At 35.7% G+C, this 16,177-nt stretch overlaps 1 protein-coding gene across 1 annotated transcript in view; it reads left to right on the top strand.

The window, feature by feature from the left end:
- LOC138703155 (insulin-like peptide receptor) overlaps window positions 1-16,177 on the top strand; it is a 722,445-nt gene that overhangs the window by 162,841 nt on the left and 543,427 nt on the right. Inside the window, exon 2 of the mRNA XM_069830809.1 lies at window positions 14,387-14,471. The gene's annotated coding sequence lies outside the window, so the exon portion shown is untranslated. The remainder of the gene's footprint in view (window positions 1-14,386; window positions 14,472-16,177) is intronic.

Below are 16,177 nucleotides of genomic sequence, written 5' to 3'. Positions count from 1 at the left end.
TTTATCGCAGATAAAAAAACTACAGTAACATACAGAGAGAAAACGACATAAACTGCCAAAATTATACAGACAGTACATGTCGATCTATTGTACAAAATGTGTAGCGAATTTTAATTATTTATTATAATTTCATTTTTAATTTGTAAAATGCTATGTTTTTAAGATTGATAATAGTATAATATTCGTTAACATTTCGACTGAACGTGACTTTCATTGCCAATGACCTTGCGTCCAACACATAGGCTACTAATACTCAACAGAGTAACAATCGACTGATTCAGCGTAAGTATCGGACAAAGTAAACAATGACTCTATTCTCATTTTAAAAAACGTTAGACTCACAAAATACGTTTTTTTTCTCTAGGAAACCTTTACAGTTATAGACAAACATTATTTGACCTTTTTCTTTAGTTATTTACTCTTTATCACCTGTATTTTGTAGCAGTTTATATCGTCTACAACCTGTATTTATAACGCTTTTAAAAATAAAATTACTTATTTCGACAATTTGAGCACATTTCGCATTTATCGTGATTGTGAGAATCTGCCATCCCAATTCACTGTATATGAAAATCAGACAATAATAAGAGTGAAGAATGAAAAGATTGCTTATACTTCTGCCGCGAAGTCTACCTGTAGGTAACTATAACGTCATTGGTATTTACCGTAACATGAGTTCTGCAACATTTTCTCTTCATTTATCCCGGTCGATCCATTCTGAATTTAGGACTTGCGTTGGGCAAGAACCCACTCATTGAGTAGTAGCGAATAACGGCAAGTTAAGGGTCATGCTATTCGAAAAGACTACAGTATACTAGGTGAGCCTTATTCATGAGTTAAGCAATCTCGCATATTCACTATTTCGTAAACACAATACTCTTAATCATATCTTTAATGTCATATTAATAGCTCAGATGATTAAGACGTGTAGCTAATGATGGTTTGTGGTTTCGGGTCTTACACACTGTATGTTACTTAATGTTCTTGTTTTAAAGTGGGAACCCCGAAATATTTTACATATTTCCTCCTCATATGTGCTACGCCAGCGGTCTCGTCAATGTACACTCCAAAACGAGGCCAGCAGTTCGGGCATGTACAAGGGACAATCAATAAGTTTCCGAACTGCCCTGAATGTAGACAACACACAGGACACAAGAAATGCCTGGAATCTATACTAAATGCATCACTTGAAAGGCAGAGAAGAAGACTAGCCATAAGGCGTATATGGAGAGGTTACAGAAAAAATCTCAATACGTCCTTCAATGTTTACACAAAATCACGTGACGCTGACGCTGTTTCATAGACTGACTCAACAGGCATGGAAGCAATGATCTTAAGTGACACGCGCATGTATGTTCAACGGTACAATAATAATAGAAGTGCAGTACGGAAATACATTGATTGCACCTTGTATTATAAAGTGGTTGTGATTTCAACACTAATACCTCTAAGACTTACAAATACATAATTAAAAATTACTACAATTTGTCAGTATAAATTTACCTAAACTAATCAGGTTTTTCATTGGTCAAAGGAGGACACCCTTAGTTGCGTACTTGAAATGAAATGTGTCGGCATAATTATGGCACTGAAAGTGCAATGGTTATTGCACAAATGCAAATAACATTTTATTAATGATTGATTACATATATATTTCTGCACTTATTAGAGGACAAAATGGTGCTTTTTACTCTTCATTTTTATATTTATATTTACCGGATAACAAAATTTTGTTCAATAATTTTGAGAAACACTTAAAAAAAATTAAAATGTTTCGCAAGGCAGTTGACAATTGTACTTTTCCGTCATAATGACTTTTATTCCTTTTACTTGTAATTAACATTTTTCGAATGTCCAAATTTTGGATATTTTGGAATATAAGGCCTACTTTTTTTCCCCCTAGAAGGGAAATGGATTAAGGGCAGCGGGCTATGAAGGCATACAAATATCATGGCAAACCATACAATGACACTTTCGAAAATATTTACCACACGATTTATGATAGCCATGCATAAATTTTATCACTGAATCTTGAAATAATTCTGAATTGAATGGCTTGTAGTTCACTTAATGTAGATTATTTATTTGTTCTTTACAATTTATTTAGTTGTTGCAACAAATAGAAGATATACTTACACATAAGTAAATTTTACTGGTAAACTAATGATGACATCGATACTAAATTTTTATCAGATCTTACACATTGTCTTATAGTAGTGAAACTCAGTTTCCTCTCTCTCTCTCTCTCTCTCTCTCTCTCTCTGAGGCCGGGAAGGGAACATCCCTGTACACCGCGACCTGTGGTCTATTGTGCGCCCCTGGGATAGTTGCAAGCCCACCGACCGCACCTACGCCGAACCGACCTAACCGCTAACACCCTGACGACCAGTGCAGCCATCCCACCAAGTCCGTACACCATTCCACCCCAACAGCCCCCCCATATTACCCCCTCAAATGGTTTGAGGTGTAAATCACCTCTTCTGTCTCCTCAACGATCTGAAGAGTAGGGAGGGGAGTGGGTTACACTGTTGGGTCACCAGCTACCACGCTTGACATATCCATGGAGGCCGGCCGAGAGTGTCAGCAGCTCCGGAGGGCCGCCGCAGGCGCGATCTGAAAACCAAGGAAGACAACCGGAATGAAAGAAGGAAAGGATGATGGGTGAGGAAAGGAAGTGGCAAAAATGAGTGGAGTTCCTTACGCCTGATAAAGTTACCTGATATTCATCCATTGGAGTGAGGAAAAACCCCCGATATAACCTCACTCAGGCAACTCGTCTCAAACGGGAAATCGAAGCCCGACCCGCTGGGTTCGAGAGCGAAGACGCTACCACGAAACCACAGCAGTGGACCGTGAAACTTAGTTTTTATTTTTGTAACTTTAAAATTACCCTAGTTTCATAATTTTATGACATGCTGTGAAAATTATTTTTACCAAACTCTAATGTTTTAAAATATCACAAAATTCACAGATTTTCCTGAGTATAAATTAAAAGTGAGTTTCATATAGCTATATGAATATGTAATATCTGATTAAAGTTTAGGACCAATGACACCATTAGTTTACCAGAAAATTGTACCTGTGTGATATTACGTTTCAGCATATTTTCTATTTGTTGCAACAATTAAAGAAATTGTTTAGGACAAGTGAATAATCTAAATTAAGTGAATTTTGACAATCAGTTCAGCTTTCTTTCGAGAAACAGTGATAAAATTTATTTATGGCTGTTATAAATATTGTCGTACATATTATCAAAAGTTCTAGTGCATGTTTTGCTATAATTTTTGTATGCGTACATAGCCTGCTGCCCTTAAATGATAATGATGGCTGACATTGTGGTTCCTGAAATGAAAAAATATTTCCCTCTAACGTTTGTCTACAGAATCTTCTGACCTATTCAACATATTTACTTGTTCTAAAATTACATTCTTCGTCACGCAGGAAAACTGGCCAAAACAAATTATATATCGCTATCAATATTTTAAATAATCCTTGCTTAGCTATCAACTCAGCGATCTTTTCCACCTCAAAACCACAGAAGAACATGCTCCAGCGAAGCCACTAGATGATATCTAAGTTCTTGAAGTGTTTGTTGCATAACATTTCTAAATATTCTACACAGCTTTTATAAAAAGTTACTGCAGCTTCTTTCACATTTTCTTTCTTAACTAAGCCTTCTTCATTCTGAGGAGAACCGGGACATTTGAAGTCCACATTCTACAAAGGAGAACTTTAGGCGTCGTGCCAGACTCATGGAAAACGAAAGGACAAACATCCGCAAAGCAGGACTGTCTTGCTGATTGTCTGGCCAGTTTTATCTTTAACAATGATAGGTGCTTACTTCATTAGCACTTTAAAACTAAGAAGTGTCTAAAATCAACTTTACTTGGTAACCAAATAACTTGCAGAATTGCTATTTTCAGTTAAGAAATTATCCATCCTTGAGATAATTTATAGAAATTCCATACCTAACCTAGCATTGAAATCTCCTAGAAACAGGTACCACAATTTCGTGGACTTGATATAAAACACAGGGTTGCATAAAAGCTAACAGCAAGGGGCAAGTGAATCGCTGTGTATATAGGATTTCCATTTAGCTTAATTTTCGCTCCAACATTAAGAATATATTTGTTCACTGATAAAATGTCGGAACGAGAAGTGTTTTCCGTATGAACTCGCTTCCGAGTAATGTAAGGATTGTTGGACAGTAACTTCATTTATATCAAAATTACATAAATTCTTGCTTAATAGTACTGATTAATATTTGTTATTTATAATGAAACCAACATCTGTCCATTCTTATTTTACCTTTACTTTCTTTAAATAGAATATAAAAATTCTAACGGCAACATGTCATTACTAGCGTCAGGAAGTTCATGCATTTGCATATATTTTTCCATTGGCTGTAATTAATTGCTAATTAATTATCTTCACGTATCACCAACATTTAAGCTTATCAAACCAAATTTTATATTGTATACATTTGCATATTTTGCGTTTTTTGTGAATGCATAATATTCCATGATATTTATATTATTGTGGTATATTTTCGCGTTTAATCTCATTAAAACTGATTTTATATTGAATAAAAATGCATAGTTTGTATTTTTAAAATAAAAATATATTCTATTTTTGAAAACTGGCATTGAATGAAATTATTATAATTATTTTTACTAGGAAAGTATTGAAAGTTTCGCGGCACACCTAGCGAATCTTATGGCACAGTAGTGTGCCAGTCTCAACAATAAAATTAAATGTAAATTTAATCTCGTCTAGTATGACTTATGTTATTTCATTTATTATTATTATTATTATTATTGTTAATAGTGAAATCAAGAAGTATATAATTTTATTAGTGCATATTTATTGGCATATTTTATTATTTTAAATGCATACTTGCATGCATATTTAGTAGGTTTTTAGGGCATCAACTTCCTGCCCTACTCATTATATTAATATTATTCTCATTATATCGATATATTTCAGATTTATATCTTGCTCACTATAACACAGTCCTACTATTAAATTAACTCTCATTAGTTAACCAACTAGCTATCTCAACTTAATTATAATTCTTTACATATTGCATATACACTGAATTGAATTACATTGGCTACTAAATTAAGTTATTATTTTTTCGTATAGGCTGTGTCTCAAATTAAATAAACATGTACTAGTTGTTAAAATTTAACTGAATAATATTGCTGGAGAATCTTTAGTGTATTATTTAATATTAATAATTTGAATAAAATGTCACTATTGTATCGATTAAGGTTGGTTGAGTGTAAGAGAAGGCCTTATGGCCTTAACTCTACCAGTGAAAATAAAACATTCTATTCTATTATATGAAACTCATTTGAATATGCCGTATTAAATTCTACTAATTTAATGAAGGATGGGTGGAGCGTAGAAAAAATTCTCTCCGGCACCGGGACTTGAACGCGGGTTTTCAACTCTAGGTGCTGACGCTTTATTCGCTAAGCCACACTGGATGCCAGTTCCGATACCGGATTGAATCCTCTCAGTTTAAGTTCCACCTCTTAGTTTCCCTTTAATGGCCAACCCTCATGCACTGAGTCACAGATGTGTGGCAGTGGCACAATGTCCAATACATATGTGCAGAGGTGCACTCATTACGAGTGACTAAGTGGCCGGGATCCGACGGAATGAGCGCCATCTTAAATCACAAAGTGATTATTTACGCATATCATGTTATTGTGATGTACCGAAGTACATAATATGATATTTCAGTGCAGGAATTCTGCATTATTATACGAGCCGTTCAGAGCAGAAGTGGTGAAAGTCAAAATGGGTAATGAGGGTTAAAGTAAACATTCTGTAAAATACAGCGCAAAGTAGCAATTAATATTCAATTTATTTAAACTATTAGTAGTCAGCGGATAGCAAAAAGGCCATATTAATTGCCACTTTGCGCTATATTTTAGAGAATGTTTACTTTAATCCTCATTACCCAATTTTGACTTACACCATTTTTGCTCTGAACGGCTCATATGATGAAGGATGTGTAGGGACTAATATTAAGAAAAAAATAAAGGATCGCTGTTACTGAAGCTGATTTCTTTATTTTTATTAAGTTAATCTTGTCAAATATTGTGCAATTGAACTAAAATAATTAAAATTAATCTCAAATCCCATGGCTGTAAAGTCACAATCCGGACGGGAACTTTCCACCTACACGGCTCAAGTGATGAAATCGCCGCTGTTGACAATTTTATTCTGAAGTACTCGTATTTGTAATTTCGTAATCTAATAATTTCGCGTTACGAGCCTGGCAACGCTGTATTTCTACGCAAACACTTCCGAGAAGAGCAATAGGATGCAGCGCACAACGGGAACTCGTTACGTGAGTTCAATTAATAGACCGCTCCGGCAGAACGTCATCAATTTAGAGATCTGTTTTACTGGGTCAATTTCAATCAGAGTAATGTCAACTCTAAAAACAGAAATTCGCAAACGTTCACGGTAGGTTCTATAAGCTTAAATACTAACTGAAAAACTTCAAGATTACGATTGGCTTGCACTGGCGTTGAGAGGATGTCGGCGACACTGAATCTTTTGGTTTAAAAGTTTGTAAACATATGTATCCGATTAAAAATAGATACTTGACTCTTTTTCACTCAAGGTCAATTAAAGGTGCACACTGGCCCACGCGTAACAAAGAGGACGGCTTAGAAAAGTTTTAATTAAGAATGATGATACAAACATGAATCATTTTCAAAAGTATAACTATTGAAAGTAAAATGTTGGCAAACAAAGTAAATGCTAGGGAGGTGATAAAAACAAACAAATGCTAGAGAGATGACAAAAACAAATGCAACGGATACTCAGATACTCAGCCATGATTGGTTGAAACACGTCGTTCCGTACCGTTTTATTGGTCAAAAGTAGTATGACGTAGTAAAAGTGTACCTAATAGTCTGCGAAAAATTACTTTTGGAGAAATACTACGTTTATGGGACATTAAGACTGAATTTTTGGCCAAAATGGCAAAATTAATTTTTTATTCCTTTTTACATAAATAGTTACCTTGTTTAACATTTTGTCCCTTAGGCCTATTTAGCTCCGTCCGCCGCCGTTCTGCAGATCTGACGGCCATTTTTAAAGTACTACGTGCAGCTCTTTTAAAACTACCACAACTACTAAAAATTACATTTCTTCAAAATTACGTTTTCCGTCAATAAAAAGGACTCTAGCGGCTTCCATTCGCTTGATTTACATGAAACTTCGCAAGGATACTCAGCATATCCAATACACAAAGTTATACATGAAATCAGCTCTTCTTGAAAACCTTTCATGATATCAGTTTTTAAAATTCAAAAAATGAAAGGGGGGAAACAGGAGTACCCAAAGAAAACTTCTCTGCAACGTCTGCTTTGTTCTCCACAAACTGGCCAGGGATCCAACCCGGACCACTTAGATGGAAGACTTACGCTTTAGTGTTGAGAATAGGATTGCCAACTTTTTTTTAAAGAAAATACGGGAGACTAAGGGATCGACAAAATTTCACATAGAAAATGGGCAAATTATCCAGTTCCATTACTAGAAAACAACTTTATTCTACACTTTGGCAGCTAGACTTATATTTAGAATATTTTAAGACAGATTTTGTCTCGCGTACTAATAGTTGAAATCGACTTCAGTTTGCAGTTCTGATTTGATTAGACGCGTCGTGTTCCTGTATCGAACATCTGTTCAATTATTATTCATGAGATGAAACACCCTCCACAGTCTACTATATACAGTCACGAAGCTTGAGTTTTGAGGGTGCTAGAAACAATAGACTGTGACGGTACTATTTTGCATTGCCTGTAAAGAGGCGATATTAGCGATCCTAGTGGTGACCAACTATCTAATGTTTGCATATTTACTACGTATGGAGCTTCGCGACTGTATATATTAGACTGTGCACCCTCTTTATATGAGCATTACTACCTACTTGGTATGTTTAGAATAAAACTCACCAGTTTTGCCAAATTTATAATATTAAAATGATTTGATTTTAAACGAGTGGGCACTAAAATTAATTTCTGATAAGCATTACCTCCTACAAAGACTGCACATTTTAGTGCTTCTCAAAATTCATCATATAAATCACCATCATTCACGGCAAAATCAAATGTTTCGAATGAAAATTTTTACATTATGCAAAAATAAGGAAGAAAAATGCTCGAAGAGAAGAAAAATACGGGAGCCGGGAGTCGGTTAAAAATTAGGGTCAAATACGGGAGATGCCGGGAAATACGGGAGAGTTGGCAACCCTAGTTGAGAGACACGCGGTAAATATGGGATTTCGCTAACACGCCATGAAATCGTGGAGTTCTGGGAGACAGGGGCTCTTTGTATTTCCATTATATTAAGTCATAAAATTTTACGTCTGTCTGTAACGTCGTTCAAGGGAGAAGATGAGAAATGAACGTAAATGTCGTACATTAATGGCTCTTTGAATACGGTTGTACTGCTGAGTAAACTGATATTAAGGGACACGTCGTATCTTGCTTTAATATCCCTCATTGGGTGATTACAACAGACTGTAAATACCCCGCGAACTGCTCGTAAGCTCGTGAGAATTTTCTTATTATTATTGTCATTGATGTGTAATAAGTCCTATTGATACCTCCCTCTACCTTTTATTAGATGTTAGACCATCATCGATTGCTCCTTCTATGACATTTTACTCTGGTATGTCATTTTAGGCCAGTCTCCTACTGTGAACATTGTTTTCTAGTAAATTTGATGGAATAGGCTACCTGCAGGTTGTAATATTCAACATTTTCGTTTCTCAATAGTTTTAGGGAGATTAGAAGATAAAAACTCTTTCTAAGATAGGTCCAAGGAAAACAAATGTGCAGGAATGATATAAACAGTAATCTCACTAGACGTTTTGATTTATCTAGAGAAAATCAAAACTCGAGTGGGATTTAATTGACTATTACACGTTTAGAAGAAAGTATATTAAGATTAGAAATAACGATGTACTCCAATACAATAAAATATTAATTGACTTACGAAAATACAACTGTCTTCAAATGTATTATTGTACCATCTCAACATTACAAATATTACGCTAGATGCATGCTAGATGGCAGTAGTGAGCAATGCCTTCTCGTCGAGTTCTCGATCTATTATACACGATGACAATGTTACTAGTCAAGAAGGCTTTGTTGATTCAGTTTCATTTTTATTAAAATGCAACATTCCACTTCAATTATCCGAATCCCAGTAATCAACGTCACTTGACAGATGATTTTCAATAAATCTTAATATTAAACAATCTCTGATACGTGACTATCCATAATATCATATAGCAGAAGCTATAACATAACCTAACTAATATCACGAGTGTTAAAAAAGTTTTAATTAACGACGATGACATAAAAAATAAACATGAATAATTTTAAAAGGAATAATTATTGAATGTACAATTTTCAAATTTGAATGTGGTTGGTGGTTCAATTGATGTTATATTGAACGTGTGCGTAATAGAAGTGGAACTCGTTGATTTAGACCTACATGGTGTATTCAACTTATTCATAATTTCCGAATGAATAATTTTAAAAGGAATAATTATTGAATGTACAATTTTCAAATTTGAATGTGGTTGGTGGTTCAATTGATGTTATATTGGACGTGTGCGTAATAGAAGTGGAACTCGTTGATTTAGGCCTACGTGGTGTATTCAACTTATTCAGGATTTCCGAATGGTGCTCTTCATTTATTTGTAAATCGGATTTCAGAAGATGCATAGGTATGATCAGTGATTTTTATTAATTCTTGTTCTTGAATGCCAATGCGAGTCATATTTGACTCTGCTGTGCATCGACTGGAGTGGTTTGCAATTATATATATATATATATATATATATATATATATATATATATATATATATATATATTTTTTTTTTTTTTGACGTCCAGACCAGCGCAGTTTCAAATGTTGGCAAACAAAGAAACAAATGCTAGGGACGCGATAAAATTAAACAAATGCTAGGGACGCGATAAAATTGTGCGATAAGCAGCCATGATTGGTTGAAATACGTCCTTCCGTACCGTTTTATTGGTCAAAAGTAGTATGACGTAGTAAGAGTGTAATAGTCTGGGTAAATGCACTAAAAAAAATAGGTTAGGTTTGAGCTTTCCCACTAAAGTGTAACTTCTTGGGATTAAAGAGAGACATTTAGACAAAGACGAAATAACATTCTTGAACATAATACAGTGAAACTTCCCTTAACGGACACTTCCCAATAGCGGACATTTTAAAATTTCCCTGCAAAATAACATTGGCCCTTATGATAAAATTCTTCCAAATAGCGGACATTCTCAATAATGGACGCGGACACTGAAATGTATCTCCCAACAACAATTAAAACTTTCAAATGACGAACAGCGTGAAAGAAAAAAAGAAAAAGACGGTTGTAAATCAAACGGAATAATAACTGAATTCTAACGGAATTCTTTGCAACAATCATTATCGTGCATTTGAACGTTCTTGTACTTTATTGAAGGTAAGCAACACAGTTGTTATTTGTGATACTGTACGTGAGCAGTCCGTACTTTCTTAGTTTGTCAAGTTGAGTGATTGGAAGTACAGTCACATCAGAAATGTCACAAAAACGTAAACGTTTGTCACTGAAAGGGAAAGTGGGTATTGTAAAGCATAGTAAGAAGGAGAAATTAAGTGTTCGTGAGCTGACCACAAAGTTTAATGTGGGGAAAACTCAGGTTAGTGAAATTTTGAAAAACAAGGATGTTATTTTAAAATCATACACTGAGAATGCAATTCTACATTTCTTTGTGTAAGGTGAAGTGGTACAGTGACTGACGTTTATTTCATTTACAAAACATTTACTGGTACGATTTCTCTCTGGATGAATACTGTAAACAATTTCACTGTCTACTGTACTGTACTGTAAAAGATAATGTTGAATATATATGGGAAATTTTAATGTACTGTTTACATAGGCTACTTACGATTTTCTAAATAGCGGACACTTCTCAATAACGGACATTTAATTTTTCCCCGGCTGTGTCCGCTATTGGGAAGTTTCACTGTATTATCTTTCTATAATTTTTTTCATATATATATATATATATATATATATATATATATATATTCATATTCATATTCATATACGAGACCTCGTCGTCCTCATTGAATAATCAAGACTATATGCAGTCAATATGTAGATGTCTATTATTGGAGAGAAATTCGTTCCGGCGCCGGGAATCGAATGCTGAGCGCTCTTTCCCTCTGAGCTATGCCGGGACCAGATTCACGGTGCCAGCCGAACTCTCCTCCTTTGTATCATTAATGGCCTACTACCTGCATTTTAGACACACAGTATAAGTCATGTATGCAGGAGTGCATATTTAAATGGCTTTATTGCCATTTTCGACAACAGTTTTTGAATCACTGTTAACATTGATATATATTCATATATGAGGACCTCTCTGTCCTCATTGACTAATCAATACTACATGTAGTCAATATCTATATACCTATTATTAGAGAAGAATTCGTTTCGGCACCGGAAATCGAACCCAGGACCTCTCAGTCTTGCATTCTAAGCTGAGAGGTCCTGGCTTCGATTCCCGGTGCCGGAACGAATTTTTCTCCAATAATAGGTATTTTCATTTGCTGTTGAAAACTATCTAAGGTTTCATTGATTGGCCGAACTTACAGGTATAGCCTAGAGTTACACTGTAGAGGTACTTATCGGGCGAAAAATGGAAGCATCCCTATACACTGAAAGAAATTAATTGTGTACACGTGATGCAAGCAGGAGCTTGCAAAGGGAGTTCGGGTCTGAGAGAAACTGAATATGTGAGCTCCAAGACTGTTGGCCACTTGTCTCACTCCGGGTTACGCTGCTCATTGAATGAGCTCTAGAAAATTTTGAAGGGGAAAAGCCGAAAACGGACGTAACCTCTTAGATACAACATTCGAGGGGAGGAGGGGGATGCGCTCGAAAAGCTGACTGTTGTCCTTTCGCAGTGCAAGTGAAATCGGGGAGCTTGTAGGTGCTTTGGTGCTTATTATACAGACCTATGAGTCGTCTAGAATTCACCACCTCTGCCATCCACTATTTTTTAGTCAAACCGCGAGGAATACCTATTCCGGCGGGCGGCAGATCTGACGTCATGGAAACACAGGAGATACCATATGTTATGGAACGAAGGTAATAATAGAAAAAGAATTGTGGAGAGTAACTTATTGGTGAAAGGACGAGGCAAAAATGGAGAATTCCAAGAAAACCCCTCTCAAACTCGGCTATGTCAACCAAAATATATACAACTTCTGTATCGCTGAGATTTGAACTGTAGTCCGCGTTCGTCGTAAGCCAGCACTCTGCCAACTGAGATACCATGGGGAATTGACCGAACATAATTTATTTTTAGATTTTTTTCAGTGATAGGGCTCATGACTTTAACGGAATAAAAACCATGTTGTATGCATTTATTGAACATTCCATTAAAATCTCTAGATCAATCGTGTATGCCCTGATGTCATAATGGCAGAAATTATTATATAGGTATTTTCCACGTTCAATCCCCAACCCATCAGACTGTTGCCGGCAATTATGGGATCGGGCAGGTCTCGACACAAAGGCGCCTAATGACAGACGTAGAGGGTCTGGTGGGGTGGCAATGCACGCGTTCCTATCGGATGAAGACGCTAATTGGTTTCAATATTGCATATACAAACAAACGTGGTTATGTAGTTTGTTACAGCTCTGCTATACAGTATTTTTATTGAAGCCGCTGTATGCTGCAAAGTATGGACAAAAATCTGTTAATAGGAATCAGTTTGCAAGGGTACCAATAAATTATTAACGGCATTTTATTTTAATTAGTGAAATATACACGAGTGTATTGAAGAATCTACGAAAGAACGGGATTTGGTAGGAAATACTTACTTACTTACAAATGGCTTTTAATGAACCGCAGGATTAATCCACTCTCTATCATTATCCTCCCATCTAGTCTCAGCCTCCCCAAAGGTCTTTTTCCCTCCGATCTCCGAACTAACACTCTAGGCTATATGCAATCCTGAATTCGTCCATACGTGCTACATGCCCTGCCCATCTCAAAGTTCTGGATTTAATGTTCCTAATTATGTCAGGTGAAGAATACAATGCGTGCAGTTCCGCGTTGTGTAACTTTCTCTATTCTCCTGTAACTTCATCCCTCTTAGCCCCAAATATTTTCCTACAAACCTAATTCTCAAACACCTTTAATCTCTGTTCCTCTCTCGAAGTGAGAGTCCAAGTTACACAACCATACAGAACAAACGGTAATATAAGTGTTTTATAAATTGTAACTTTCAGAGTTTCTGACAGCAGACTAGATGACAAAAGTTTCTCAACTGAATAATAACACGCATTTCCCATATTTATTCTGCGTTTAATTTCCTCCCAAGTGTCATTTATATTTGGTACTGTTGCTTCAAGATATTTGAATTTTTCCACCTCTTCCAATTTTTATGTTTCCATTTCGTACAATATTCTGGTCACGAGACGTAATCATATACTTTGTCTCTTCGGGAGTTACTTCCAAACCTATCGCTTTACTTGCTTCAAGTAAAATGTCCGTGTTTTCTCTAATCGTTTGTGGATTTTCTCCTAACATATTCACGCCATCCGCATAGACAAGAAGCTGATGTAACCCGTTCAATTCCAAACCCTGTCTGTTATCCTGAACTTTCCTAATGGCATATTCTAGAGCAAAGTTAAAAAGTAAAAGTGATAGTGCATCTCCTTGCTTTAGACCTCAGTGAATCGGAAAAACTTCTGATAGAAACTGATCTATACAAACTCTGCTGTAAGTTTCACTGAGACACATTTTAATTAATGGTAGGAAATGCTATGTGTCTATTTCAATGCATATATAATTTTCAGAAATTCTGGAGAAAGGAATCTGAAACTGGGTATTACTTATGTAAAACCTGTACCTCAATATAGTCCTTTTGGGTACTGAACAGTTAATATGAGTTTGATTAATTTCTTTTGTTTGTGTAAATGAAGAACGTAACTTTATCAAATCGTCGTTGTTTGTGCAATAACTCCTATGTGACATATTTATCGATTTTCAGATTTTTGCTTTATTAAATAACTTATAGGCCTAGTGATACAGCAAGTAATAAAATCTCCTATATGTAATTATATTTCTTCGTTTCGAAAATGTAAGAATTCACAGTCTCCTATGTACGGCTACCATAGGATGAATAAATGTCTTTTCTTCCTACTGAAAAATTTTATATTTTTTACATAGGAATTATTGCAGGAACAACGACGAAATACTTCAACCTTACCCATAGCTGTTCTAAATGTTCAATTGTATAGTAAGTTCCATTTTTTTTCAACTTTCAGATATTTGTGTCTTCGTGTGTGTGTGGCATTCCTTCGCGAGCAACTGCACTGGCTCCGTAACTTAAAACCAGCATCGTATCTGACGGTAAGTAAAAACTATTGAAGTAAATACACCACGATATAGTATATTATTGGCAGGCTTCGAGACTTTGGACCCGATACAATAAGTTTACTGTGCATGCACTTTAGGTTGTTGACTCGCTGCAGGTAGATAGAGATGTGTTGAGGTAACAACGTTGCTATTTAGAGTAGAGTACGGTAGTATGGGGAAACACCCATATGTACATTCTGAAAGTAAATATACATTACACAATAATAATGTCAAAAGAATGTGAAAAACATTTATTCTCCTGTGTTTTATAAGCATTTGTGTTTAATTATACACAGTGTTAATGGTGGAAATAAGCATGTAGTAATTTAAATTTTTTCATTTATCCTATTGATCGTCTTTAGGAAGAGTAGTTACAGTACCGAATTGCAATGTACGTACTACAAGATACATTCTTAGTGTCTCAAACGTAAATCTTCTTCGGTTATCTGCCAAAGTTTGTACTGTAGAAAGCTGCGCTCTACGTCGCATGACGTGATAGGAGCAAAAAGAAAAAACCTAACATCATTGCAGTCTCTGAGAGACAGTCCTTTATTCTCGGGTGACTCTATGTCCACTAATTTGCTGTTTATATTACACAATGTTCTATATCCGTTATTTTTACATAAAATTGATTTCCACTTCTGTTTTACACCTTCAGTAACTGGTGTACCTACTTGATGTCTCATTAATTCTCTGCATTATTTTCTAAATTAATTTGAGGGCTTCCGGCATCTCTTGCTCTGACTTCTCTAACCGTTTCAGACAAGTTTGTATGAAAACCAAATTATTCGCCAGAACCTTCAAATCCAGAGCGTTTTCCTTTGCGTATTTGTTGTCATTCATTCTACAGTACCCCCACCCATTGTACGCTTTACCACTATACTCACTACGCCGTTATGCGGATTTCCCACTGAACTGCTCTATTGGGTCCGAAGTCTCGAAGCCTGGTTATTGGTTTTGTATATAAACATATATAGATAAAGAGATCACGACAAAGGCACAATTTTCTTTGTGAAATTACTTAAAATTCTGGGTTTTTTTTTTATACATTTAACAACTAATTCCTTCTTTTCAATCTGAAAAGTCAATTTTTTTAAGTTTATTTATTTGTGTTCTTTTTCTAAGATTTATTCATGTACGTTTCCGAATTTCAATTTTTATTTTCAAATGCAAATGGTTTTGTGGACTGGCTTTTATCACACTTGCTACAATGAATATAACTTAGTCTACAGTGTATATATAAATTGAGGCTTTGTGCCAATTTAACAGTATGAATAACAGGATATTATTATGATAATGAGGTTTACAGACCGATTATTTAATCCTGACAGCTCAGCGACGCGAAAGAGGGGAAGTAATAGGAGTAGTGGGGAGAGTTCCGGAGTAAAGATAAGGGCGAGCGGTCGGTAAAGGATTGCAGTACAGCTTAACTGTACTGGAAACACAACGCTATACCGCATGCGTGACATCCGATCGCTCTAACTGCAGGCAACAGACTAACCTGAACATACCTTGGCGTAACTTAATGGACTCGCCTGACCCAGGTGCAGATTGCCGGCGACTGGCAGGACTAAATAATCGTACTGTATATGATAATGAGTTAATGAGTTTGACGCAGGGAAGCAAAGAAAATGAAAGAAGTTTTAAGGATCGGGAAAGAGGAAAGGGAAAAGACAGAGGAGGAGAAAATAGAGTAGAAA

Source organism: Periplaneta americana, chromosome 7 (assembly GCF_040183065.1).
Source record: "Periplaneta americana isolate PAMFEO1 chromosome 7, P.americana_PAMFEO1_priV1, whole genome shotgun sequence".
In the NCBI taxonomy this organism is placed as follows: Eukaryota; Metazoa; Arthropoda; class Insecta; order Blattodea; family Blattidae; genus Periplaneta; species Periplaneta americana.
This window is presented reverse-complemented; position numbering and strand designations above follow the sequence as displayed.